The sequence below is a fragment of the Watersipora subatra genome, chromosome 8, assembly GCF_963576615.1.
Source record: "Watersipora subatra chromosome 8, tzWatSuba1.1, whole genome shotgun sequence".
NCBI lineage: Eukaryota > Metazoa > Bryozoa > Gymnolaemata > Cheilostomatida > Watersiporidae > Watersipora > Watersipora subatra.
The window spans coordinates 45883361-45899396 of NC_088715.1; positions in this window are offsets into that span (position 1 = coordinate 45883361).

Below are 16036 nucleotides of genomic sequence, written 5' to 3' on the forward strand. Positions count from 1 at the left end.
CGTATAATAACATAAGATATGTAATTAACTATTTGAGACTAATTAAATGGCTTAAAATGAGAAAGAAGGCAACTCTGAATCTGTGAAGATCAGTTTAGCTTCTAAAATTTGTGTGTAGCAAAAATATTATACTTTGTAATTTAACGCAGCCATAACTTGCGCCTAAAATTATGTTAGCTAGTAATATTGTATTTTATTAGTAAAAAATAACAAAAAACATTTTTTTGCAAGCATATTGTATTATTAAATATAATATAAACTGTAAAACACCAAAAATGCCTTATAGGATTGAGCAATTTGTGTTCAGTTTGAGATTACGTATGCCTAAAAGTTCATGAAAGGATGACTCCAAATAAATTTGTGTGGAATATCATAACACAAAAAAATTGTTACTATACATGCAAATACCTATGTCTGAAGGCTAAGATTAGACTGTTTATGAGTGTTGATTGTGGTAAGTTGATTGTTAATCGATTGTTGATTGTTTATAATATGGTCTGTATAATTTCTGTCTGTGTCAACATCATCGGTATCAACCTATTATCCTTTATCTGTAGCAAAATGATTATGTTGTTTAGTTAATTGAAGCGATCACTTTCTTGTATAAACTCAAGCAGATGTTGATAGCCGTGAAGGTCAAGGTATATTTTCTTCCTTAGGCTGGTGCAATTGCGACATCTGTAAAAAAAATAATGGTTTACAGTTTTGTGTTCCTCCAGGCATGAGAATTTTGGAGTAATTATTAAATTGAGTCAATATAGGTGATAGTGTTAGGTTTCGTTGTCTATGAACAGCCTGATTAAAATTGATATTATTTTGTCTCCTTGGTCAACTGAGGGTTTTCTCCAGGTGGTCTGCTTTTAGATTACATATATTTAATATATCCTGCCAAGCAGTTCTTGTTATCAGATGAGTTCTCCCTTGCCGTTTCTCATCATTTATTAGTTGTTTTTGTCAAGTGGGCTTTCAAAAATGACTTTCTGACAGCGTTAAATAGCATTAAGCAACAACACAAAAATGTTTATAAAAACATTTTTAACTTTGATGCATAAATTGAAGAAAAAAACAAGAATGTCTGACCAAACCTAACTTTTCCATCTGCAGCGCTAGCCTTACAGCCTTATAGTCTGTTTGAGGCTACACATTATACTTCAATTATACTTAATTATACTTTAAAATGAGGCTATGTATTCAGGTTGTGTATTCAGGATGACAGCATGGCCATGCATGACAGTCATGCATGAGCTGTCACATGTCTGAGCTGAAAATTGATTTATCTTCATCTATAGCTAATCTACACTGGTAAATTGACCATACAGCTTATTATAATACCCATGAAAAGTGACCACGGTGACCCAAGTTTAGCTATTTGAAATCATTTAACAAATCAAGGAAATTCTTTTTAAACCTCTATAAATCATCGCAGAATTTTAAAATTTGGGAATGACAGACTAGTCGGAAAAGCACAATTTAAACAATTTTGCTACAAGTGCTGCGCCGACTTATCGGTGAATGGTGGTACAATGAACTATATATTTGAGTTATAATATATAGTAATGTCACATGCTTCTGTCATGTGGCGACAACACTTGGTAGTGTGCACATGTTTTAGCAGAGAAATACACCACCAGGACTGGTCTTTTTATAAGCTACCTTGGGTGGTCCTAACACTTATCATGGGCTTCTTCTGGAACTGTCAGATTAACTCGAAGAGATGCATTTTGCAACACGTCCAGTCTGACAGAGCAAGGTAGTCATTTCACCTGCCCAATATGCAAAGGACAGAAGTGGATCTTTAATGTGCCAATGTTGTTAGTGTGGTACACAGGGCCTCCAAGTTATGGTCTAGATACGAAAGACCCAGAAATTTGAAGTTGAAAGCTTGCTGAGAGCTTGTTACCAGATCGGTATTAAGGGCTTGAACCACCAACCCCATGGTTGATAGTCAGAGACGCTACCACTAGGCCCCTCACTCCCTCTCCTCTCTCTCTTTTCTCTCTCTTACAAGAAGTGCACCTGTCCAAAAAACAGCGCACACTTACAGTACTAACACAAATAGCTGAGCTTGACGATAGCCTATCTGGCTCCAACCAAAATTCTATTATGCATCAGCAAGTCACTCGCACGGTCGCACCAACGAGTCATTCGTGACAGCAATCTAACCAGATGCACCAGAAGACGGACACAACATTTATTGATTGCATTAGCATAGACACATTCATTGTTCTTACTGCCTAGCCTGTAGCCTTGATTATTTCCTCCTGTCAAATCCAGGAAAAGTGGGATATTCTTACGAGCCTAACCAGTTGATTTGGAATTGCCTTTTCTCTTACAGAGAATATTAGTTCTCTTCGGAGTATGGGGTGTCCTAAACAAAAGTATTTGTCTAATATCATATATAAGCTATGCTACTGATGATACGAATATGCCTGCAATACGTTTTACAACATCTCCTTTCAGAGTGTGAGCCGATCATATATACAAAAAATATAGCTTACAAATTCTTTGCAAATGGTGAAACAAAATGCATGAAGAATATTTGAAGTGCTTATTATAGTGTAGATTTTGCACATGGTCTAATTACTGTATTGATATTTGCATTTTTTTCGAACAAAACTAGAAAGAGTTTGTTTTAAATCACTAAATTTGCCAGCAGCTGTCTCTTTATAAATTACTCTAATGGTTATTAGCAAGCGGTGTGAAAATGTACATGAGTGGAGAGATATGTTGGTCTGTTGACCTCTATTGCTTTATAATATTGTTGGTCACGAGGTAAGTCGGACACAGAGGTAAATTTGTATTCTGTCGCCAACTTCGCAAATTATTTACATGCAAATTGAGCCGTTTTGTTGAAGTTTGGTAATAGTTCAACAACATAGACTGAGAAGTTAGATTTACTGTAATTGCCATAATATATTGAAGTTTTTAAATCATTTTTGCGCCAGGAAACTTGACCAAATTCTGGATAAACTGTCTTGACCAAATAAATAGGTTTGAACTTTGGATTCATACAACTTGGTGATTATTTTTAAAGCCCAGTTTATTAGCAGGATCATGCTAACTCAGCATTATTGCCTTATCTGAGTGAATATGATGAAGTTTATTGATTTAGAACAGTTGTTAAGTTCAATTTTATATAAGATTACAAATACATTGATAACTGCTTTATATCACTGTAGCCTACGGAGAACTGCAGACTAATTATTGAAGGAGAACAGAATAAATATTGTTGTTTTATGTCGGGCACCCTGCTACTGATCGATTAAAATAATTCTTTTTTATATATACCGCAATATATATACCGCAATATATATATACCGCAATATATATATATACATATATACCGCAATATATATATATATATTGCGGTATATATATATATTTATAAATTGTTTCCTCACCCCGGATACCCCGTATGGGTGGTAAATTCTGCTCTAACTCGGGTCTCCTACCAGAGACCTGGGAGTTTGAGCACTCGCCTCAAGATCTTAGCTGTTCCCGATAGCGCACTTTTCTGCAACTCATCTGAGTTGATTGTTGTTGGTATTTGGGCAAGCCACATTTTATGCGCCGGTGTTATTGCGCCCAGTGCGCCAATGACTACTGGGATTACAGTTGTTCTTACATTCCAGCATTTTTCAATTTCTTCTCCAAGAGGGAGATATTTTTCTACCTTTTCTTTTTTCTTTGCTGGCTATATTGTAGTCATTGGGTACTGCTATATCTATTATAGTAGCCCTCTTGTTTTCCTTGTCTACCACCACTATATCTGGTTGGTTTGCTAGGACATGCTTGTCAGTTCGGATGTAGAAGTCCCAGAGGATCTTAGCGCGGTCATTTTCATTGACCTTACCAGGAGCTTCCCACCAGTGTTGTGGTTTATTAAGGCCATACTCATCACATAGACTTCTATACACAACACCTGCGACATGATTATGTCGCTCAGTGTATGTGTTCCCTGCTAGCTGCTTGCATCCACTGATGATGTGTTGGATGGTCTCAGGCGCATCTTTGCACAGTCTGCATCTAGGATCGTCTCTAGTGTGATAGATTTTCGTTTGGAGTTGCCTTGTTGGAAGCACTTGCTCCTGGGCTGCCATGATTAGCGACTCTGTATTGGCCGTTAGGTTTCCTTTGTTCAGCCACATATATGTCTGGTGAAGATCGCCAACCTTAGATATTTGTTGTTGGTAAGCACCATGAAGAGGTTTCGTGTGCCAGTCAATTTCCTCATCATCAGGGTGTAGGTCCGTTGTAAGAGCAGCCGATTGAAATTCACCTAGCAACTTATCTGAGATGGCCATGGAGGCTGCATATGATTTGATGCTCTGCTCCTCCTCTTTCACTGTCTGCTGTACACTTTTGAGTCCCCTACCGCCATCTTTCCTATCAAGATACAATCTAGTAGAATCAGATTTTGGGTGGAGTGCTCCATACATGGTCAGCAGTTTACGAGTTGCTATCTCTGTTTCTTATATACATATATGTATATATATATGTATATATATATAAATATATATATTTATATATATATGCATATATATATATATATTGCGGTATATACACTGTATATATATACAGGGTATATACCGCAATATATATACAGTGTATATACCGCAATATATATATATATATATATATATATATATATATACATTGCGGTATATACACTGTATATATATACAGTGTATATACCGCAATATATATACAGTGTATATACCTCAATATATATATATATATTGCGGTATATACACTGTATATATATACCGCAATATATATATATATATATACAGTGTATATACCGCAATATATATATATATATATACCGCAATCTACTATATAAACGGCAATCGTTGTCTGTCTATCTATCTGTGTATCTGTCTGTCCGCTTTATAGAGTACCGTACTTTTCGGACTATTAGCCGCTACTAAGTATCTAGGGCGCATTAACGAGAATCTCCGGTTATTGCGCCTCATAACCTATTCATCGTTTGCCGTTTTCACCCCAAAATGACGTAATAATTACAACTCTACGGCGTTCTTTTAGCTACATGACACGCGATGCTTTTTGTCATCGACGTATTAGGGCTAATTTGTTTTCGGCAAAACGATATCGACAATAGACTCTCTCGATATTAGAATTTGGCGACTAAATTTTATTAATTCTATGAAACACGATGCCGTTTTTGTGAACCTCTATTTCTGGCTTTTCTTAAGGTTCAATTGCTAAATCGCTGTTAAGGTCACTACTTTTCACGCAGACAATTGTATTATCTCGAGTAGGAGTAACATCTATATTCTCTCACCTTCGATCAGACAAAGACACTACAATAATTTACTTTTACATAACATATCGTTGTAGCAGTATCGTCGTATTCAGAGTTTTGGTGGATAGCTGTTGGTAGAACAGTAACTTTATATACACACACTTTTATGCAAGAATTGTTATTATTAATTCAACATATTCACGAATGTTATTTTGTTTTCTCAGTTTGTATTAATTGTATCATTACCGAATCATCTCATATTGTAATCGTAGCAAAACAGACTCGATTTAGCTATTACTTGTTAATTATTTCACTGTTTCATCTAAACCCTTTATAGTCGTTTTATTTTTAAAGATTATTTGACCTGCACGAAACCTTTTTTTGTCATGATATGAAGTTTAAAAGTAGTTTGACAAAGTAAATTTGAAACCCTTTGCAGTTGTTTTAGGTAAAATGGCAAATGTTGTTATATGTTAAATACAAATCAATTTTCTGTTGTGTTTTTTTTATTACCCGGGCAACGCTGGGTTGTACAGCTAGATGTATTAGCTTACACACCTTTCCTGTTAAATCTAACCAGTTAGTTTTTCGTAATTATTTTCACATTTTACAACAAACATTTGTAAGATTGCTGTAAGATTTAGCGTGTAAGATTGCAAGTATCAGTTATTCTCCACTATCTTATATTTACATACATTTACATATAGTCGATATTTAAATTCTCTTATTACATTTATAAACTTCTTATGACTTTTGAAGTTTATAATATAAGTTTTTTAAAGTTTGTTTCATCGTTGTTATTATTTCAACTTGCATTCTTTTAAACATAAATTGAGTATCGTGTTTGAAGTTTAAACATTATTCATTTTCCTATCACTGTTATTATTACTTGATTAGTTTCCAATTCATTATTAATATTATTCTTTTATTCAACCATTTTTGGCAGACATTGTTTTAATAAAATTTCAACTACAAAATACTATGATATTCGGTCATATTTTTTAGCATCGTCGAATTCAAAGAATTGATGGATAGTTTCTGATGGGACAGTAACTTTTTTATACCCACACACTTTTACGCAAGAATTGCTACTATTAATTCAACATATTCATGATTTTTATTTTGTTTTCTCAATTTGTATTAATCGTATCATTACCGTATTATCTTTTATTGTAATTGTTGCAAAACCAATTTAATTTAGCTATTTAACTTGCTAATTATTTTAAACTTACATCTAATGCCTTTTACAATTGTTTCATTTTTTTAATTTATTAGACTTGCAGAAACCTTTTCCTCATGATATGGAGTTTGAAAGTTACAGTTGTTTGACAAAGTTTGATACAACTTTACGGTTGTTTTTATTTTCTCAAATTATTTCAACTACACAAAACACTTTTCTCATGATAGGTTGGTTACCTATCATGTTTTCTCATGTTACCTATGTAGTTTGAATGTTAGAATGGCAAATGTTGTTATATATGTTAAAAACACAAATAGATTTTCTGTGCAAAGACTTTTTTATTACCCGGGTACAAGTACAGCTTATGGTGTAAAATGTTGAAAAAATACTTTACCGAAGTTGTTTTCTCGCCTTGAAGCGGATTAAAATTTACATTATTTTATTTTAATGGGAAAAATTGTTTCAGATCTCGAAGTTCTAGAACTGATTATGTTCGAGAACTGAGGTTCCACTATACGTTATCAAAAGATATAGGTCGCTGAAAGTTATGAAATTTTAAATTTACATTGGTTTGAAAACCTTTAGTTGTTTTATTTATTTTTAAATCAGTTGTCCTGCACAAAACCTTTTCCTCATGATATGAAGTTTGAAAGTTATAGTTGTGTGAAAAAGTTTGAAAACCTTTACAGTTGTTTTATTTTCTCTCTTAATTTATTTCAACTACACAAAACTCTTCTTTCATGATATGTAGTTTGAAAGTTAGAATGGCAAATGTTGTTATAAAAAATTATGTTAAATACAAATCAATTTTCTGTACAAAGACTTTTTTTACTACCCGGGCAACGCCGGGTAGCACAGCTAGGCTTGGGACCGTGGCGTCACTCGGGGTAGCCTGTCTTGACAAGCTGTTGTTTTTGCGTAGTTGTCCCCCCCCCGTCGAGCGGCGAGCAACAACAGCTTGTCACAAGACGTACTGCACCTGATGCATCAGCTGCACTTATAGGGAGTTGTTCTCTTCCGTCTACGCGGCTGGGCCGCGATGTTATGTCGGTCGCTCCATTGGTAATCATAACGGATTTCACGCAAAAATTTCTGTAAAAAAAACAAGATTACAACGTTTAACCAAAGACCAGTTTCTGCGATAAACTTTAGTAGAACTTAAGAATAAAATAAACTCAAAATAAAATCCATAAGAACAAATAAAACTGACTGATACAAAAATAGAAATAAAACTGACTGAGCGCACAAATAACGACATGTTTAGTCGCTGTTGTTGCCTAAGTTCTCAAATTCTAATAAAGTTTACTGGAGAGAGGGGTCGCCAGTTAAACGTTCTTATTTTACTTCTTCTACATAAATTTTTGCGTGAAATCCGTTATGATTACCAATGGAGCGACCTGAATAACATCGCAGCCAAGCCGCGTAGATGGAAGAGAACAACTCCCTATAAGTGCAGCTGATGCATCAGGTGCAGTACGTCTTGTGACAAGCTGTTGTTGCTCGCCGCTCGACGGGGGGACAACTACGCAATAACAACAGCTTGTCAAGACAGGCTACACTCGGGGATGCGCGGGTTACCTTTTTCGCCCCGAGTGCAGCAAGAGTCTCCAGGCGCAGCTTTCCGGATGAATGAGTTGGTGAATGCGAGGCGATTGAGTGCTAGGCGATTGATTGCGAGACGATTGGTTGCGAGTGCAAGGTGATTAATTGCAAGGCGAGTGCGAGGTGATTGATTGCAAGTGCGAGGTGATTGATTGCAAGGCGATTGATTGCGAGGCGAGGTGATTGCAAGGCGAGTGCAAGGCGATTGATTGCGAGGAGAGTGCAAGGCGATTGATTGCGAGGCGGGCCGATTGATTGCAAGGCGATTGATTGTGAGTGCGAAGCGATTGATTGCAAGGTGAGTGCAAGAATACAATTGTCAACTGCGAGGCGTGTGAAGACTGGTCAGCCGAGGCGGGGCTCAGCGGCAAAAGTGCGCGATCGTCAACTGCAAATATAGACGGGTATGAACGGATGCATGAATCTAGACACATGAATCTAGAAAATTTACTAGATTTTACATGCATCTAGCTGTAACACACATTGCAGATTTCCATTGTTCTTCCCAACATTGACATGTATATGTGCATGCATTCTTTGATCAGGACAATCTCGGTAGATTGTGTATTTGGAGTTGTTTTACAGTATGAAAGACAACTACCAATAAAACTTGCTTTACGTAAATCTGTTCCCGAACACGGGTAATGCAGCTAATAATGCACGGGTAATGCAGATTAATGCGGGTAATGCACGGGTAATGCAGATTTCCATTGTTCTTCCCAACATTGACATGTATATGTGCATGCATTCTTTGATCAGGACAATCTCGGTAGATTGTGTATTTGGAGTTGTTTTACAGTATGAAAGACAACTACCAATAAAACTTGCTTTACGTAAATCTGTTCCCGAACACGGGTAATGCAGCTAGTATATATATATACAGTGTATATACCGCAATATATATATACAGAGTTTATACCACAATATATATATATATATATATACCGCAATATATATATATATATATATATATATATATATATATATATATATATATATATATATATATATATATACAGTGTATATACTGCAATATATATATATTTACCACACTTACAAAAAAAATTGTAATCTCCAGGATGGAATTGGGTTTAGAACTCAAAATTTTGTGTTGGCTGGTTTCATCTAGGTACAATCATGTTAACCTCATTGATTGATGAAGGGGTTCTTGCATGACGACAGATCATTGGGTAAATTTGATAAAGTTCATCTTGACTTAACGCAAAGATTAATTTGATTTAATTTGTCACTTTTATTATAAAACATATAATTCCTTCAGAAACACAAACCAAAAGGTTAGAAACTGTTTGTAGATGTTAAACCTTTTCAGAATTGGAACCATATTGTAATTTAGGTAAAACTTGTGCTTTGACTTAAGCTTAAAAAAGTTTATCTTGTCTTAGAATATATAATTAGTGGCATCACGGAAAGGGAATTTTGTCTTCTTTCAAATCATTAATGGCATATAAAACAGCAATCAATTTCAGAGCGACTAGCAACTAAAGTTATTTTTGTTTACTTATGTTGCGGTCTCTCCATTAGAAATTTTATAAAATGGTCGATTTGTTTGGAAACTGTCGCTTTTGTTTCCGGTTCTGGCCACAGGACTTTCCTCTCTACTTGGGCAGTGCAGTGTCGTATAGTTTCACAGAGTCCCGTGACCAAAAGCCGGAAACAAAAACGTCCGATTCCAAACAAACCCGATCGACATACTGATCTCTAATGGAATATTCTTACCTCGCTCTCAACATCTCACTCTTTTGCATTTACTTTATTTTATTACAAAAAATCATTGATTGTTTCTTGTAGAAAAATTTGTCCTTTTTCAAATGGTGTATAATACAATAATCAATTTCAAAGGGACTGCCAATGGGAGTAATTTTTGTTGGTTAGTGTTGCGGCCTCTCCATTATAACTTATATAAAACAATAGTGGGCGCGGCTTGTTTGCTTGGAGCCGTGCGAGCTTCGATATGTGCATCCGTTAGCAGCAAAACTCTGTGAAGTTATATAGCTCTGTACTGTCAGAGTCATATAGCTTTAAAAAGTCTCGCGACCAAAACCGAAAACAAAAACGTCCGATTCCAAACAAACCCGATCGACATACTGATCTATAATGGAATATTCATACCTCGCTCTCAATACCGCTCTTTTTTGCATTTACTTTACGTTTTTACAAAAACGTTGTTGAACTGACAATCTGGCACTGTATGCTAGACATGTGATAAATAGTATATTCACTATTAATTAGGAATTATGCTCTCGGTACGGAGTAGGCAACTCCAATCTATTCATGTATTACGATTGTGTGAATCACATTTTCTGTTTCCTGTTTTCTGTTCGGCAATGCTTTGTACTTGTTGCTAAAAATAAATCATCAGAATTAGTCTGCTTACATCGGCCTATTATGGCCACCAGCTCAACAGGTTATGGGCCCAGTGCTAGAAGCAGACTATATTTTGATGGAAATCAGCAATCATACACAATATGGGAAACGAGATTCATCAATTATCTCTACACACAGGATAGGGCAGTATACAAAGCCATATTACCTAAAGGAGACGATGATGATGATAGTGATTTTCCTACCAAGAACAGAACAGCATATGCAGAACTGGTTCAAGTTCTGGATGAGAGATCATTACAATTAATTATGAATGATGCCAAAGACAATGGCAGAGATGCTCTCAAAGTACTAAGACAACATTACGCGTCTATAGAAAAGCCGCGAGTATTAACACTATATGAAGAACTTACAACCTTACGTATGCACGATAACGAGGATATTACTGACTTTATTATCAGAGCTGAGCGTGCAGCTACAGGCTTGAGAAGTGCAAAGGAAACCATTTCCGACAATCTCATCATTGCTATGATACTAAAAGGTTTACCAGAAGCATATAAACCATTTGTGGTCATACACACACAGCTAGACAAAGCAAAGTCTTTATCAGACTTCAAAGCTGCCGTCCACAACTATGCTAATACCGAAGCAATGCGTCTTGCATCACAAACAGCATCTGCACTAGCGACTCGATCTACAATAAGAAAACAACAACCGCGTGCTACTGCCAATGCCACTACTACACAACCAAGATGTATGGCATGTGGTAAGTCCAATCACACTTCATCTGAATGCCGTTCTAAGTCTAAACTGAAATGTACCTTCTGCCTAAGGCAGGGACATATTGAAAAGGTATGTCGTACCAAAGAACGAGCCCATAAAACAGGTTCTAACTCAACTGCAAATACTGCTACAGAATCAACTGAATTCTCATTCACCGTCAGCGCAGATGACACTGAATACGCCAACACGATATATCACAATGACAATAAACTATTAGTAGACTGTGGGGCCACATGCCACATGGTCAACAACTCCAGCCATTTTGTATCTTACGATAGAAGTTTCGACCCGAAGCGACATTTCATACAAATGGCAGATGGACACAAGACAAATGAATTGGTGACAGCCAAAGGTAAAGCTAAATTTACCATAATCGATTCTAAAGGCAGGCAACAAAATGTGACACTAAATGATGCACTACTAGCCCCTGAGTTTCCAGTTAGTTTGTTTTCGGTGCAATCTGCTGTGCAAACTGGTGCGGAAATAACATTTGCGAAAGATAACACCAAACTCACAGCTAACGGTACAGATTTCGACATAGCCCAACACGGTAAACTGTACTACTTACACACTATATCCGATACACCATCAACTATCAACACCGCTGACGAATCAGCCAATGTTACGAAGTCACTAGATGAATGGCATGTAGCCCTAGGACACTTAAACCACGAAGATGTTCTCAACCTACAAAAAGTAACACTTGGTATGAAAGTAAGCCAAACTACATCAACTCCAACATGTACTACATGCACCACCAACAAAATGACACGTCTACCAAAGTCACATGACAATCCTCCTATCTATGCTACAAAACCTCTAGAGCGTGTACACTCAGACCTATGTGGTCCCATATCACCATCTTCTAGAGAAGGACATCATTATATCATGAACTTTATTGACGAATATTCAAGCATGATATTTATCTATCTACTACGAGCTAAAAGTGAAGCACACATTGCGCTACAACAGTTTCTCGCAGACATTGCACCTATTGGAAAGGTAAAGGAACTACACAGTGACAATGGAGGTGAGTACATGTCTGACTCATTCAAGAAGATACTGTTATCAAATAGTATTAAACACACAACTACGGCACCCCATACTCCATATCAGAATGGAAAATCCGAGAGGTCTTGGCGTTCGCTACTAGAAATGTCAAGATGCTTGTTAGCTGATACAGAGCTTCCTAAAAGCTACTGGTCCTACGCTGTGCGACATGCTCAATATCTGAGAAACAGGAGCTATCAAAGACGCACTAAGTCTACAGCCTACGAGTTATTTACTAACGCAAAACCCGACATGTCAAAACTTCATAATTTTGGTTCCCCTTGTACCCACTACATTGACGGATACAAACAAAAGCTAGATAAACGTGGGAATGTAGGAATATACTTAGGTGTCAATCTGCAAAACCATGGATATTATGTACTCAGTGACAACAAAGTCATCACGACGCGTAATGTCACTATACATGATAACAGTTCCCGAAACCATGAAATGCCTGAGGTAGATCCGTGTAGCATGCCTCTCCGTGGTACAAGTCAAGCCATAACAAGGGACAATGATTCTGGTACCATGCCTTCGGACCAGGAACCTGAGCCAGTGAACCAGCCAGTAACACTACAGCAAGCTGACCATAGTACTGAGCAGACAACTTCCATTCATGTAGCTACCAGACCACGTAGAGAGAGGAAAACTCCACCTTATCTATCTGATTATTATCTGTCAGTAACTGATTATGCATACACTACAAACCTGGTTCCTCTCATACCAACGACTTATGAAGAGGCAATCAAATCTGATAACTCTACTCAGTGGAAAGCTGCAATGGACGCTGAAATATCTACACTGCAAGCTAATGATACATGGACCATAAAACCTCTTCCTGTCAATCGTGAGGAGACCAAAGGCCGCTGGGTGTACACCATTAAACAAGGTAGTCAACCAGGCAAGATACAGTACAAAGCAAGGTATGTGGCCCGAGGCTATTCACAGATAAAGGGTATAGACTATGACGAGACTTATTCGCCTACTACTAGGTTCACATCTATTCGAATTCTACTACAGAAAGCTGTAAATGAGAACTTACACCTACATCAACTTGATGTAAAGGGTGCATACTTAAATGCTCTTATAGACAAAGATATCTATGTACAGCAGCCTCCTGGATATGAGCAAGTGGATGCCAGAAACACACATCTCACATGTCATCTAAACAAGTCACTATATGGACTAAAACACAGTGGCAGGAACTGGCACACCACGCTAACCGACTATCTGAAATCTATAGGCTACGCTGCCAATGATATTGATCCATGTTTATACACTAAACAAGATGGAGATGATCAGATAATCATTTTATTCTGGGTAGACGACATCATAGTTGGAAGCAACCGCCAAGAGCTGATAACTACCACAAAGCAATCCCTACATGACAAGTTTAGAATGGATGACCGTGGTAAGTTACAATGGTTCTTAGGCATTGATTTTCAACGACTAGCTAGCGGCAATTACCAAATGTGTCAAGAACGTTATGCAGAAGCGATACTCAAGCGTTTCAACATGACAGACTGTAAGCCAGCTAAAACGCCAGCCGAGAATACATTAACACTCAGAAAGGCTACGGATACCGACAATATCGACACTAACTTTCCATACCGCCAAGCTATAGGAAGCCTTATATACCTAATGACAGGAACCCGACCTGATATCAGTTGGATCGTTTCCAAGCTTTCTCAATTTTTAGAGAAACCAACTAAGTCACATGTTGCTGCTGTGAAAAGAGTTCTGCGCTACATAAAAGCTACAAAATCATACTCTCTCACATTCACACCAACTAATGGCACATTGCTAGGCTTTACTGATTCTGACTGGGGTGGTGACTGCGATGACAGACGCTCAACCACAGGGTACCTCTTTAATCTCGGAGGCACACCCATTAGCTGGAAATCGCGTAAGCAACCTACTGTTGCATTATCATCCAGCGAAGCTGAATATATGGCGATTGCAGAAGGCACCAAAGAGGCATTGTATTTACGACAACTGTGTTCTTCTCTTGGTATGCCACAATCTAATCCTACTATTATACATGTTGACAACCAAAGTGCTATTGCACTAACTAAGGACACGGCCAGCAAACATAGCCGCACTAAGCATATCGACATCCGTTTCCATTTCGTTCGACAACAAACTGCTATATCGTATGTACACGTCGATACTAAGAGCAACCTAGCTGACCTCCTAACTAAACCACTTGGTCGAATTGCTCATTACAACCAAACACACGAGCTCCAGCTTGAGGGGGCATGTTGAACTGACAATCTGGCACTGTATGCTAGACGTGATAAATAGTATATTCACTATTAATTAGGAATTATGCTCTCGGTACGGAGTAGGCAACTCCAATCTATTCATGTATTACGATTGTGTGAATCACATTTTCTGTTTCCTGTTTTCTGTTCGGCAATGCTTTGTACTTGTTGCTAAAAATAAATCATCAGAATTAATCTGCTTACATCGGCCTATTATGGCCACCAGCTCAACAAACGTTATTAGCACCTTTTTGTAGGAAATTTTGTTTTCTTTCAAATGGTTCATGATACAACAATCAATTTCAAAGTGACTGCTAATGGGAGTAGTTTTTGTTGATTAATGTTGCGGCCTCTCCATTATAACTTATATAAAAATAGTAGGCGTGGCCTGTTTGTTTGGAATCGAGCGAGCTCCCGTATACGCTTCTGTTGGTCGCGGGACTCTGTGAAACTATACGGCTCTGGGGCAGTGCTCTTCCTTAAATTGATTACCGTAGTACATGTACTCGCCTCACCGCGTCATTAACTTTCGCTACAATTCGTGACCTTCGTGACTTCGTGACCAATCGCGACTACCGTGACCTTACGCGGCCAAATAGACTGGGTTCCAAAACTTTGTGCGTTTAACGATATATACGATCTGATAAAAATCTCTGCCACCGCTATGTCAATCAACTATTACCGTTGGTGCTGTAAACATTACCGAAGGCCGCTGTAACTATGAGCATTGAGTCAAAGGATCAACAAGTTTCTTCCTCATATTTATCGTGTAAGGAAATCATGAGGATGTGAATTTAAAGTAGCCAATGCCTTAAAAACGGTGTGTAAGTTTGCTATACTAAATATTCAGCAGCATTGTGACTTTAGCATAAACGTTTCCTTCTACTAAACGATTAAAATACGGATGAAATACTCCTCATGATAAAATGCTTTCCTCATGATCAAGTATGCACTTTGTAAAATAATTACTTATTTTTAATTAATTAGCTGTTTTAGAGGAATTATATACATAAATATCTAAAATGTAATTGCAACTGCGCAAGCTGCATGTCTAGCATAGCTGCGTCTGAAGCAATAACGCACTTTTACGTTTTAAGATGTCGATCTATGTTACATTTGTGTATAGAAAATTACATTCTTTGTAAATAATGTTAAAACAGACTAATTTATTAGTAAATAATTTTGAAAACTGAAAAATGTGTGTGAATGCTTACCTCTATACTGGCTAATCTGCGTCATGCTTCAACATACGCTGGTAAAAATGTGTCATTTGAGGTATTTTAAAAGTGAAATCTAAGAATTTCCCTTAGATATAAAAAAGCTTATAAATCAAGATAGCTGTGACAAGAGTACAATACGGTATGATTGTTCACGCATGTTCAGTAGCTTTACGTGTTCAGTAGCTTGCAGTGGAATGAGTACTTATGCAGCACTGAAGTTAGAAATAAGTTCATCTTTTTGGACACCTACTAAGGTACATCAGAATTGAGGTTTTAGACTGTACAGCTTGCTCAGACAGATTGCCAACTCGCTAGCAATGATATACTG